Here is a 14,702-nt window from a genome sequence, read left to right on the forward strand (position 1 = left end):
CAGGCATACAGAAACCAATAAGCCCTGCCCTCAAGGAGCTTACATTCTATCAGTAGTAACAAAGTACATGTACATATTACTTCAGAAGGGAGGGGATATCAGATAAACCGCAAGGTAAAAAGGAAAAGGGCCAACACCCGCTGTGTACAGTCAGGCCTCAACTTTCGCAGAGTAACATTACTGAAAAAGGGCAAGGTAAAAAGGTAAGAAATGCAAATGGTGATACATTGAGCCTATGCGAAATGGGTGGGTTCCCGTGATCACCAAAAACTGTAATCTTTTGCTGGAGATGGCTGAAAATACACTTTTATACTTGTAGTTCTTTGTAACAAAACATTAATTACATTTCCTAATACATTAACCATGAAATAACCCATAAAATGCAGGGGAGAGGAGAAGCAACCTCAGAAGGGAAGGGATATCAGAAAAACTGCAAGGTAAGAGAGGGAAAGGGCCAACATCGCCATCTCTAATATTCTTTTTGGCTCTGTAGTTGAACTGTTTTCCTGATGAAAAGCACATTCCTCAGGAGAGTCCCTGGGGCCTCACTGGCCCAGCACCCCGGAGACGACAGGGGCAACCACCATTTCATTTGCTCATAAACAGCTGCTTTTCCATTTCCATTTTTTTCCCCAGTTCCTTCATTTTGCACTGGAGAGGTTAATTTAACACTTTTTGGAGAAGATGCATAAATGCTTTTATGAATACTTTCTTCCTTTTTCTGGATATAAACTTGCATCAGGCTTCTCATTTTTTTCTTCACTTTGCATAGCTGTGAATGTGCTCAGTTGCCAGTGTGAGAATGTTGAGGATTGACTGAATAAATATTGCTAAAATATGTACTATGTCACTTGGAGGAGAGGAGATATTGTTGCTAGTAGGGGTCATGAAAGGATCTAATGTAGGAGGTAACATTTGAACTGAGTTTTAATGTTCTTTTGAACAGGGATTCCAAGAGATGGAGGTGAAAAAGGAGTCCTTTCTAGCCCCCTGGGGACAGCAAGTGTGGAGCTTGCAGAGATGAAGTATTATGTAGAAGGAACAGCCAGAAGCGCAATTTGGCTGCATGGTAGAGTGTGTGAAAGGGAGGCATGGATAACAGTTATAAAAATAGGTGGAGCCAGAGTGTAGTGCTTTAAATGCCAAAAGGTTTACATTTGTTTGGTAATAGAGTTTATATTTGAGACTTTGATGCAATTAATGTATCATCTACTAATATACCTTTGGCTAAGACACTGTGAGTTTGATGACTCCATATAGATTTCCTTTTTGGGGCTTAGAGATTAACTTTTAATCACTAGTCTGATAAACTTTTAGGAAACCAACTTTTACAACAGATGTTCTGGTATGCTTGTGCCATTCTTTAAGCTTAGAATTATTGGGTGGTATCAAGTGATATATTCAGATTCCTAGTGTTGCTTTAGTAATATCATAGTATAATTAAAATAGTTTTATATATATCATCCTACTGTATGATACATGTTTTGTTAGCCCTTTCAGAGCAGAGAGTATGTAGTAATATGAATGTCTTTGATTATGAAATTTAAGAAAGTTCCTGATTATTTTGATATATAAAATCATGTAGAAGGATCATGCGTAATTAGATGTAAGTGGAGTAAAATTTGTAAATTTGAAGCAAATGAAACATTCTAGTAGTATCTTTAAAAGTACTTTAAAAATTCTTGATCTCATTATAACCAAATTAAATTGGTTTGGAATCAAATGTTTGTCTTGGTTTCTAGGACACTTTGCAGCATATGGGCATTTATAACATCCTCTTGACTTCTGAGGATTTTTTGGACTTCCTATAATATGGTGTTTGTTGTGGTTATTACAGAGTTTGTCCTGCACAATAGTTTTGAGATTGTGCCACGTGAGGAAATGGGGGTATCAAGCCTGTGGAAGAGAAGATTTAGGGAGGACGTGATAACTCTGTTGAAGTAAAGAACTGTGCCAAGGAAGAGAGATTAAACGTGTTTTGTTGTTCCACATGTCCAGAAGTAGATGTTATATACCACCCAGTGGCTTTCATTGGATCCTCACCCCAGTACTGGAAAGGACATTTATTTATCTTCACTTTACAGCTCAGAAGGGTCACAGGACTTTCCCAGGTGTCACAGTTTTTCAGTGTTAGGGAGCTGGGATGGAGTCATCGGGTTCTGAGCCCTGATGTCCCACATCACAGTTAATACATATTGAGCTTTGTAGATCAGTTCAGGCATGTGTGAAAGGGCCAACTGGTCTGAAGGTAGAATTGATCTCATTTACTCGGAGATCTTTGCACTGCCATGCTAACACAGTAGCTTGGTAGCCTCCTTTGTGTCCCTAGTAAATTATCTCTGGACAAACCCTTCCTCCCCTCCACCTGTGCTGCTGGTACTTAGTTGGCTGTCTTTCTAGCCTGTTTTTCCTTGGTAAGTTGATCAGGTGATAGTGCTTTTAAGTGGTTGGTGCTGATGAGTGTGTGCTTGCCTGATATCTTTTCCATACCTTCCAGAGCCCTGCAGTTCTCACCCTTGCTTTATAATGCTAGATGCTGCTCCGTTACCAGACTGTCAATTATGAAAAGATGGCCTCATCTTTGAGTCTTCCTCTCTTACAGTCACTTAGTAGAAGCACCTGCTGTGTGCCAGGCTAAGTGCTAAGTGCTAGTGGATACAGAACCAAGGCTATTCAAGAATGGGGAAAAAAGGGGCTGCCAGGTAGCACAGCGAGTAAGAGCACCGGCCCCAGTGTCGGGATGACCTGGGGGATCGAATCCGGGCTCAGACACTTAGCACCCACCCAGAAACACCTGGCCGTGTAACCTTGAGCAAGTTATTTAACCCCAATTGCTTAGGGGCGGCCAGGTGGCTCAGCGAGTAAGAGCACCGGCCCCAGTGTTAGGATGACCTGGGGGATCAAATCCGGGCTCAGATACTTAGCACCACACCCAGAAATAACTGGCTGTTTAACCTTGAGCAAGTTACTTAACCCCGATTGCTTAAAAAAAAAAAAAGGAATGAGGGAAAAAAAAAAAACCCTGACTTGTTCTGACTTAACATGCTTTGAGAATCCTGGATTCTGTAAACTCCATTTGAGTAATTAAACCTCAGCTCAGCCTGGTTTTCCTTCAAATCTCTTTGCAAGGTGTGCTAACCTTCCTAGAAGGTCCATACTCTTCAGTCTCCAGAGGCTGCCAGACTGCTTCAGCTCATTGTTTATTAAACTCTTGCAAGGCACTAGTATCAGTTGGTCCTCAGTTTATTACATTGGTGATATAATGCAAAATGAATCCATGCTTCAAAACCAGAAATCCCCAGGAGCTACTTGAGGTTACATAAGAAACTCCTTTTTCTAATTGGGAAACTGCTTAGAGTCTTCTCAGGCACACTGCCCTCTTTCCATGCCCATTCCATTTTGCCTGTTTTTTACATCCACAAATCATGAAAGGGGTATGCTGTGTACTGTGTATCAGCAGGCATTTATTAAGCACCTGCTGTGTACAAGACATGATCCTAGATGGCGGTGGTTCATGATTGTTGTCTTTTGTTCTCAAAGAGGGCCAGAATGACATCACTCTATTGGAATCATGTGAAGGGCTTAATTAGTGCTTTTTCATTCTGTCGCTGAAGTCCATTTTAAATGTTCAGGTATGTCTGTCTTCATGTGGACATTCCTAGGTGTTGTATGTGGGGGTAGTTTTTTATGTTAAAAAGCGTGGCCATTTGTCCACTCCTTTTACTGAGTTATGTGACTTGATACAGATTTTTCATTTTGGATCATTAATTAAGTGTGGTTTGGTAGGAGAGTGGTAAGAAGGCATTAGTTAACTTTTCCCTGCATGCTTCTTGAAGTCCTAGCTTGCAAGTGCTATGTAGTTGGCATGTGTTCCCTGATGTTCAGCCGGGCAGTGAAGCCCAGCCTTGGCCAACGGTTCCCTCCGTTGTGTGTGTGCTAGGGTCACTGGTCAGTGATATTGTTTCTAACACTGTTGTCTCAAGTGCTTTATACTTCTCAGATTTCGGGCATACCTTACCTTTACACTGGCCCCCTAATTCTATCACACATTTAAATGGTTTTTTGTTAAGTCTGCTGTGTGCCAGCTTTAATGTTTCAGAGATGAATCTTCACAGATGAGCACTGTTTTGATTCTAAGGCAGGTGATGAGCAGGTGGCTTGGCCCTCACTTGGGTACTGTCACTTGTATTAGAATATTAATTAACTGGATATAGGGATCTTGTCACCTGTGGTTTGAGGTTTCTGTGATCTGGAAAGAGCAAAAAGACCGTTCACCTGGTTTCTGGTATACTTTACAGTGTCCAGATCAGCCATTAGCTCTAAGATCTGTTTTACACAGTGAAGAACAATCTTCGCATACTAAAGCAGGCCCATGTCAGGCCTCCTCTTTCTGGCCATACGTCCTTATTGACGCAAGCAGCAAAATGAACTAACTTAATTTTTAAGGAAATCCAACTGAAATTTTCGTTGTTGGACTAAAAGGGTGGAATCTCTTGCAAGAAGGCACTCAAGTGTTTAAAGCACTTGGCATATCCCTGGGCATTAAAAAATGACTCTTGGTTAGTATTACAGTTTAGGTAGCCAGATAGTGCTGCTCTCGTTTTGAATGAAACAGCATGGCTTGGCACAGAGTTAAGTACTGAACAAGTGTTTGTTGACTGACAGAGAAAACCCCCACTGCATTAGAAAACACTCTCAAAGGAAAGAACTGATTTCAGGACAGGAAAATGTGAGAGCTGGGGGACGGGGGTGGGGGTGGGAGGATGGAATACTGGACCCAGAGTCAAGATTTTGAGTTTAAATGTAACCTCTGTCACTCAGTAGCTGTGGGGCTCCGGGCCAATGGAGTAACCTCGGTCTGCCTCAGTTTCCTCAACTGTAAAGATAGGGATCATAATACCTCTTACCATACCAGGCTGCCGTGAGGATCAAATGAGACGTCATTTGTAAAGCACTGAACACGGTGCCTGGCATAGTAAGTGCTTAATAAATGCCTGGCCTCTTCCCCTCCCTGCTGAGCCAGCCACTGCTTAGTCATGGAGAGCTCTTACTATTAAATGAGCACTAAACTTGATTTGAGAAAAATATGTCAGGGTGATGGATTGAAATGTCTAAGTGAGATATTTATTTGTCTGGAAAATAAATTTCCAAAAATCAGTGCACCTAAAATCAAAGAGGAGAGATTTGTAGGTCCTCAGATGAGAGTATCAATGAAAGACAGACATTTTGAAGAACAGTTGAATAAATTTGAAGGAGCTGCCTGGAAATCATTTTTGAAAGGCAACCATAAACTTTTTGGGAAACTGCAAAGCAAAAAATTAACAAGAAATTGTCAGTGATCTTCTCAAGACCTCATAAAGTAATGAGATGTGACATGTCACTCAAGATCCATTTCATGGACTCACATTTGGACTTCTTCCTGGAAACCCTAGGTCCTCTCAGTGTTGAGCAGGGGGAATGCTTCCATCGAGAAATCTCCACAATGGAAAAGTGATGCCAGGGACATGGAGTCCAAACATGCTGGCTGACTGCTGTTGGACACTACAGAGGAATGATCCACAGACAAAGTAGAACAGAAATCTTAAGTAGCTACACTTTAGGTGAGTTAAATAAGCACAATTTTGTTTAGTAAAAAAAAAAAAAGCAAAAAACTGTGATTCCCATGGAAATAGTGAATGATAGAGAAATTCTGAAGCTATACTTACCAACAAAACAAAACAAACCATTTATAAGGTTTGCAAATTTTTATGGCTGTGACAGGAAAAAACAGAACTTTTTTGTTATTGCTGTCAAGTGACAACCAGTATATTTTTTTCTGCTTCTAGCCATTTTTGTTAATTATTTAAACTTTTTTTTAAAAAAATTATTCCTTTTAATATTTCTTCATTGATGTGAATTCAGCAGATATTTTCTTTTTAAGCATGTGCTTTATTCAAAGTACTGTGCTAAGATGCTAGGGAAGATATGTGAATAAATAATATGATGCTTCCTATAATAGCATTTACAGTATAGGGAGTGGTGGAAAAGGCAGACAGCTAAGTAGAGAAAATCCTTGTTTGCTGAACATAATTTATATTTGGAAAAAGGTCACTTCAAATGCTTCCACTTTTAAAATGAATATCAACATTTCATAATAAATAGTGGCAAAAAATTTCATTTGGAACTTCTTTGAAAAATGAAGCTAAAATGATGAAAAAGGTTATTTTATCTTATATTTGACAAAATTTAGGTTATAAGTGCACTTGTACTAATTCTTAGATTGGTCAAAGAATAAAGTGTAAATGTAAAGTATAAATATAAATGAAATATTTGGTTTTGGGGGACTTTTTTGGACAAAATCATATGAATAAGACATGTCATCTTTCACTTCACATTTGACTTTCATAGTGTATCATACAGATACACTTTAGTAAAAAGGGTCATTGATGTAGAAATACTTAAGGCCTTCATCATTTTTCTTTTTTCTTTTTTGGCTTTTTGGAGGGGGGAGGGCAGGGCAGATGGGGTTAAGTGACTTGCCCAAGGTCACACGCCTAGTAAGTGTTAAGTATCAGAGGTCAGATTTGAACTCAGGTCCTCCTGACTCCAGGGCCAGTGCTTTATTCACTGAGCCACCTAGCCACCCCCATCATTTTTCTTAGGGATTGTCTCCTTTGATATTGAAGTCATTTTCTTTTGAGGTACTACTAGTCTGTGGAACTGCATCTTGTCAAATCAATTCAAATTTATTAAACAACTTCTCTGACAGACACTGTGGCTACTAAGAGAGGCAAAAAATAGTATCTGCCCTCAGGAGCCCACAGTCTAAGTGGGGAGTCAGCATGGAAACAACTTGTACAAATAAGACATGTTGCGTACACACACAACTGGGGATAGTGTCCGAGGGAAGGCTTGAAGATTATGAAGGACTTGGAAAGGTTTCTTGAAGAAAGTGGGACTTGAGCCGAGACCTTAAAAGTCAGTGAAGCTAAGACGCAGAGAAGAGCAGAAAGAGAGATTTCTGGCATGGGGAACGTGGTAGGAGATGGAGTGTCATGGGTGAGTTTGACCTGTGTCACTGGTTTGCAGAGTAAGTGGAAAGAGTGAGGCATCAGAAGACTGAAAAAATAAGAAAGGGCCTGGTGATGAAGAATTTGAAAAGCCAAACAGGGGCTTCAGAGTTTATCCTGGAGAGAACAGGGAGCCACTGGAGATTATTGAAATAGGGGGGTGATATGGTCAGAGCTGTGCATTAGGAAGATCATTTTAACAGCTGGGTGGAGAGAGACTTGAGGCAGGGGAACCAACCAGCAGGATGTTGCCCTAGCCCGGGTGTGGTGGATGGTAGAGTTTACTTCTAATCAGGGGGGATCAGTTCACTGGTGATTATTTTTATTTTATGTCTTCTTTTAGATTTCCTCTATAACTTTGTTAGGTATGCAGCACAACATAGTGGATAGAAAGCTGACCTCCAGTTCAGCAAAGCCAGGGTGCAGTCAGGCCACTCCTCTGACCCGTCTTGGCAGTGTGACCTCCGTGTCTACCACCCCGTCAAATCCTGGCTGCTGTTTTCTGATACAGGATACTCCCTTTCTTTCCTCAGGGAGTTTAGTGCATGGCTCACATGCAGTAGTGTTGGACTGTGACTGATCAGACCAGTGCGAGCTTGGAGGGCTCCACATGAACATCTGGAATGGAGATGTCTCTGAACTGGCCCATCTCACATTTCTTTGGAGCTACTGTAATTCTTTGCTTACATGCACAGCACCTTCTTTGGTGTGAGCACACCATGCAGGGCAGTCCTTTGCCAGTGTCACCCACGTCATGCGGTAGATTCCAAAGTTCTTCAGAGACCTTGAGAATGTCCTGGTGTTGCTTTCCTGACCTCTGTGTGAGCACTTGCCTGTCTCTTGAAATTCTGACCTCCTGCTACATCTCTGCATATTGATACTTTCTCAAATACCCCAACTGCCAGGTTCCTTAATTTGCTCGTTTCCATGACCTACTCCTCCATCTCACTTCAGCCTCACAGAGAGAGGACCATGCCCCTTGGCCTTGTTACCTACAGATACACTTCTGTGTTTGTGAACTCTGAAATTCCCTTATCTGATGACAAACTGTTGTCATTCTGCCTTACTGTCTCCCTTGCAGACCCCAGACCCTGTTTTCATCCTCACTCTAGCCTCCACTCCCTTGACTCCTCACTTCTTTTCCCAAATCATCACCCCCGAACTATCTGTAATCTCCTCCCTTCCCCATCCTGACTTGTTGATGAAAGAGTTCAACTCTGCAGTGTCCTCTTTCTTGAGACCTTTGCCCCCTTATCCTATTCCAGATAAGGCTCAGCCTAGGTTTGTTCTAATTGTCTTCATTGCTATTTACATACTGCTGAAAAAAGCTAAAAAAAAAGAATCTTGACATCTTGTTGATTGGGTTAGCTCCACTACAAATCTGTTAGGTAACCTCACCTGGGCCCTCACTTCTACTAGGCAATCCTTTTACACTTCCCTAATTAACTCATTATCCCACTCACCACAGCAGCTCTTCCAAACCATTTCATTCCTCAAATCTTATGTGGCTCCTCTTCCCGCCACTCTTTCAGCTGAAAATCTTGCCTCATTTTAACAAAAAAGAAAAATTGAAGATATTTGCCAGGAGCTCCCTCTTTCCTGCCATTTGTCACCTTACATTACTCAGATGCCTTCTCCACTATCTCCTTCACTCTTGTTTCACTTGAAGAAATCATCGTTTTCCTTGCCAGAGCAAACTTCTGTGCATGCACGTGATTCCATTCTATCTTGTCTTTTACAGGAGATTTCCACCTCCATCATCCCCATTCTCTTGCTTATCTTTAATCTCTCCCTGTCTTCTGGTTCTTTCTACACTGCTTACTGCCTATAAACATATCTGTGTTTTCGCTCTCCTCAAAAAAGTCTCCTCCCTTTATCCATCCATCCCAGCTCTCTCTCCTCCCATATTAACCTTTTGCGGTCTAATTCTGTGGGAATGCTGTCTACAATAAATGCTTCTGATTTCTTTCCTTAGATTCTTATATAACCTCAACTCTCTAGCTTTAGACCTCAGTATTCAACTGAAACTGCTTTTTCCTAAATTATTGATGATCTCTTAATTACCAGATCTAATGACCTTTTCTCAGTCTTCATCCTTCTTCACCTTTGCAGCCTCTCACACTGTTGGTCACCCTGTTTTTCCTGATGCTCTCTTCTCTTTGGGTTTTCATAACACTCCTCTATCCTGGTTCTTCTTCCTATCTGATCATTCCTTCTCAGTCTACCGGATATTCGTCTAGGTCATGCCTACTAACTCTGGGTATCCCCAGAACTCTGCATTTGGCCCTCTTCACTCTCTCTAAAGCTATTTCACTTGGTGATGTCATCAACTCCCATTGTTCCAGCTCTTTGGTGACTCCAGTGTTGAATCCCCTGCTGACTATGAGACATCTCAAACTAGATGTCCCATGGATGACTTAAACTTAATATGTACGAAACTGGACTCATCTTCCTCACTTCCAACTCTCCCCTGTACCTGCATTACCTGTTACTGTTGAATACCATCTTCCCAGTCACTCCAGACTTAAAATCTAGTTATTATACTCAGCTCCTCAAGCTCTGGCACCTCACCCCACCCACATCCAGTCTGTCTCTGTCTTTGCCACCCCCCTGGTACAGACCCTCACCACCTCGTGGCTGGACTATTGCAGCAGTTGGTGAATGGGCCTGCCTGCCTCAAATAAAATTTTCCCTTCCCTAGCCCATCTTCCACTCAACCACCAAAACACTCCTAAAATTCAGGATGTCACCCCCTATTCAGTAAGCTTCTGTGGCTTCTTATCATTTCTAGGATCAAATACGAAATCCTCTGTCTTCATGGCCTGCCCCATTCTACTTTTCCATTCTTCTCACACTGTAATTACACCCATAAGGGCAGGAACTGTCTGGAACAGATGAGGTGCTTCATAAATGTGTTGACTGGCTGAGGATGGACAGTATACTAAAAACAGGGAAGTATGTGGGGAAAGGTGCGGAGGCAAGAAAGTAGAAGTGTGTTGGACACTAAATAGTCCAGTTTGTCTGGTGCCTAGAGCCTCTAGAGGTAAGCAGTGACTTAAGCCAAGTACCAGGAGTTTGGGCTGTGAATTAATGTTCTTTCCCTAGAATTAATAGGATTTTTCCTTAAAATGAAAAGAATGGATTAGGTTCTCTTATCTCATTCCTTTTTTTTTTTTAATTTTTCCTCTTTGGAGGGCAATTGGGGTTAAGTAACTTGCCCAAGGTTACACAACTAGTTTTTTTTGTGTGTGTGGGTGTTAAGTGCCTGAGGCCAGAACCGAACTCAGCTCCTCCTGACATCCAGGCCGGGTCTTTATTCACCGTGCCACCTAGCCACCCCATCTTATCTCATTCCTATATCCACAATTACCTCTGTAATTTAGCATCCACATTAGGGAGGAAAAAGGAGTGAAAGCCCACGTAGAAAACATACATATCCAAATGAGATTTATTGAAAGATATTTTTGAGAGTCACCTGAAGCCTCAGGAGGATGTGCACTGCAAATCCCTATATAAATGTCCAGTGCGATTTTTGCAAGAATAAATGAGTCGCTGTAGCATATTATAAAAAGCTTCCTGGTTTTCCTCCTTTTTTTTTTTTTTTGCATGGGGAAAAGTCTGTTATCTGATGTGTGCTGATCACTTTTTCTCCCTTCCGGAAAAAGTATTATCTGTTACCTCAAACTAAGAAATCTGTGCTTTGAGATTTTCAGGCATTGTAATTGGTTAAATGGGTTGAGCTCCTACACAAGAACTGCTAAGGAGAAAAAGTGAAATTCAGTTTTTCTTTTTTTGTTTGTTTGTTTTTTGCTGTTTTTGGAGGAAGAAGGTAGGGCAGTTGGGGTTAAGTAATTTGCCCAAGGTCACATGGCTAGTTTTTGTGTTAAGTGTCTGATTTGAACTCAGGTACTTCTGACTCCAGGACTGGTGTTCTATTCACTGCGCCACCTAGCTGCCTCTGTTAATTCAGTTTTTCTGTGCTCTCAGATGCTGTGGGGCCTTGGCTCCAGGGGAGACACTTGCCTGTGAAGTAATTATTTTGGAGGTCTTCTTGGCTAGCTTAGAGATGTGAAGCAAAACATTGAGAAGTAATGAAAAGTGCAGAAGTTTGTAGGATAGACAGTTGGCATAGACACAGATGTGGAGGGGAGGTCTATCTTTAAACTGCTCTGCCACATAGCAGGCCGTCAGTGATGGTAGAGCAAAGAATAATGGGGCCAAAGTTTCTTGATGACCTTAATTTCTCATTTAACTTTGCTTTTTGTTCAATACTTTGTATGTTGGACTGTCTTGCATCTATGAGTCATATCAGCAGACAATTTCCAGGGAATTAAAATTGGCCCTGATTCAAAAGTAAGGAGCCATTGAAAAGTTTTAAGCAGCAACATCATCAGATTGATGCTTAGAGATATATTGTTATTTATCTAATAAGATTGTTTTTTTCTGCGTGCCTTAGCATTTGGTCTATTTTAAGTTAAATTTTGTATTGAGATAGCTTTTTACATCATGTTCATTTCTTTTTGTAAAAATTATATTATCTTATTTTTTCAATTATCCAACATTCATTTTTTTATCTCTCCCGCATTCCCTGACAAATTGAAAAGAGGAAGAAAAAAGAAAAAAAAAGCAATAACCAAAACCCTGTACTTCACAAGGACAGTCAAGCAAAACGAATTTCCACATTGGTCAAGTATAGAAATGCATTTCTTATTCTTTGTCCATTATTTTCCTGTCTTAGGGTTAGGGTCATTCTTCTTCATCAGTCATTCCTCTAGAATCAGGATCCATCATTTAGCTGATTAGAATTCTTTAGTCTTTCAAAAGTGTTGTTTTTCATAATGTTGATTAAGTTATAGTACAAATTACTCTTGTGGTTCTACTCACTTTATGCAGCCTCAGATAATGTAAGACTTCATGATTCTTTGAAATGGTCTTTTTATCCATTCTCATAGCACTGTAGATTTCCATTGCATTCCTATATCATAATTTGTTCCACTATTCCCTAACCTGTGGGCATCCATCATTTCACCACAGAGACAGTACTATAAATATTTTTGTACACTGAGGACCTTTCCTCTTTCTTTGATCTCTTCAGGTCATAGGCCTAGTGGTGGTCTAGCTGGTTCAAAGAGCATGCACCGTTTAGTGACTTTGCGTATGATTCCAAATTGTTTTCCAGAATGGTTGGATCCATTCAGTTCCACACTCGTAACATTTGTCTTTTTTTTTTGGTCATCTTTGACACTGGTGTGAGATAGGACCTTGGGATGCTCTCATTTACTTTTCTCTGTTGGTGATTAGGGAGAGTCGGTGCATGACTTTTTGTTCACAAATGATTGCACACTCATTGTAGCCTCTGAGGCTGAGATGCAGCAGATTATAGATTGCTTCTTTGCTGCTATTTTGGCCTGATAATACCAAGAAAGCAGACATTCTTCACCAACACCTCACCATCCATACATGAAACCATTGGTTACAGCAAATGGAAAGATTTTGAATATTGTGGATAAGTTCACTTACCTTGGTGTATACTTTCTGTGTAGACGATGAGGTTCATGCATGTGTTGCCAGAGCTGGTTCAGCATTTGGGAGACTTTGAAAGAAGAGCCTTTTCTGTGAGAGAAGTATTAGGCTGCCTATTAAGCTGAAGGTTTCTCATCGTCATATGCTTGTGAAGCCTGTTGGACAGTCTACCAGTACCATGCCGACATTTGAACCGCTTCCATTTGAATTGCCTCCGGAAGATTCTGAAGATCACTTGGCAAGATAAGGTACTGGACACTGAGGTCTTTTCTTGACTTGAACCACCAGGCATTGGCTGTACTGCAGAGATCATGGCTCCGATGGGCTAGCTATGTTATTCAAATGCCAAATTTACATTTGCCTAAAACACACCATTTTGTGAAGAACTCACACAACTCACACAGAGGTCAGAGGAAGCAACACAAGGACACTCTCGAGGTCTCTCTGAACAACTTTGGTCATGACTTTGAGACCTGGGAGGCAGTGGTACAGGACCTTCCAGCGTGGCACGCCTGCATCAAAGAAGGCGCTGTGCTCAGTGAGCAAGGCAGAATTGCAGTAGCTCACAAGAAACAGGAGATGGGCAGATTTAGAGCCATCTCCTTCCCAGGCGTTCATACGGACTTTTGTGGCTGACTTGTGGTGGACTCTTCTGAGCTTGTATTTATCTGGTCAGCCACAGCTGGACACGCATCACTGACCCAGACGTTGGGATGTCATTTTGGTTCTCTTTGATTATAAAGTACAACAGTGAAAGAGTAGTGATTTGGATCATTGGATTTTTTTTTTTTCATATGGCTAGTTTCCTCCCTCGAGAATTGCCTGTTCATATCCTTGGACCATTTATCATTTGGTGAATGACTGTTGTTATTACAATTTTGAATCTGTTCCTTATATATTTTGGAAATGAGACTTTTATTAGAGAAACTTGCTGTAAAGATTTTTTCCCTTCTAGTTTGAGTATTTTGAATTTGTGTAAAAAACTTCTTAATTTTAGGTAATCAAGATTGTTTATTTTATATTCTCTGGCTTTAAATATCCTTTGCTCGCTCACAAACTCTTTCCCTTTTCATAGACTGATGGGTGATGTCTTATTTTTTTCTTTTCTAATTTATGAAGAGACCTTTTAAGAGGAAAGAAATTAGTTCAGCATAACCCACCAACACATCAACTTTCTCTGACTGTATATAATATTCCTCACTCATAGTCCTCACCCTTTTTAAAGAAAGGAGGTAAGTGCATTTTCTAAACTCTTTTCTAGGGCCTAGCTTGGCTACTATAATTACCTAGCATTCAGGTTTGGCTTTATTGTTCTTTCCATTTACATTGTGGTGGTCATCATATTTTTTTTAACTGGTTGTGACTACTTACTTCACTTGGATTCAGTTTATAAATCTTTCTGTACTTTTCTGAATATTTTATATTCTTCATTTCTTACAGCACAGTATTCCATTTGATCAATGTTCATTATGTTTAGAGCATTCTTTGTCATGAGTTTCATTCCATGGAAATTATCATTTGGAGAATATGATAAGCGATAAAGAAAACGGTTGGGTGAAGTATAGGTCTTTGGGTAAGCTCATGTATAATATTAAAGGGAGCAGTTAAAGTTAAAGTATCTGAAATACAGGTGATATTACATTGATTTCATTTACATATAAGCATATATAATATGCATTATTTTCCTTGGATACCAGTCCTCCAAATCCTCTTTAGTTTTGGAAACTTCCACCCACTCAGCACTTTTTTCTTCACATCTGCTGTACTTAGATTCAGATTAGTTCACAGAACAATTTGAAATAGCCTTAATTAGATTTGTTGTTAATTGGATGGCAGGTGTGCTTTTTAAAAGAAGCAGTGTTAATGTATTTAAATAGAACCTTTTGATTACTACAGTTCGGTATTAGAAGAAATTTGATGTTACAGATTAAATTTAAATCTGAAAATATTAATATATAATTTACATTAGAATAATTTCTTAAAATATAATTCCATTCTCATTGAAAAGCATTTTTCTTATGATAATCTCATTTACTGAGGTAAAGTATCATGTATTGTGGCATAGAGGTGACCCAGAGTTGTTGAAGGCTATCCCAGGTGAGTATAGGCCTAGAAATAACAAAGTTTGAG

At 40.2% G+C, this 14,702-nt stretch overlaps 1 protein-coding gene across 11 annotated transcripts in view; it reads left to right on the forward strand.

The window, feature by feature from the left end:
- Positions 1-14,702, forward strand: part of LOC138165081 (ecotropic viral integration site 5 protein homolog) — a 219,197-nt gene that overhangs the window by 44,062 nt on the left and 160,433 nt on the right. For 3 of the 11 annotated variants that reach the window (XM_069093221.1, XM_069093222.1, XM_069093223.1), the window contains exon 2: positions 5,433-5,600. The exons of the other annotated variants lie outside the window; for them this stretch is intronic. The gene's annotated coding sequence lies outside the window, so the exon portion shown is untranslated. The remainder of the gene's footprint in view (positions 1-5,432; positions 5,601-14,702) is intronic. 11 annotated transcript variants of the gene reach the window in all.

Source organism: Petaurus breviceps, unplaced genomic scaffold, assembly GCF_028583685.1.
Source record: "Petaurus breviceps papuanus isolate PSGF00001 unplaced genomic scaffold, PetGlider_PUasm1.0 207, whole genome shotgun sequence".
NCBI classification, from domain to species: domain Eukaryota; kingdom Metazoa; phylum Chordata; class Mammalia; order Diprotodontia; family Petauridae; genus Petaurus; species Petaurus breviceps.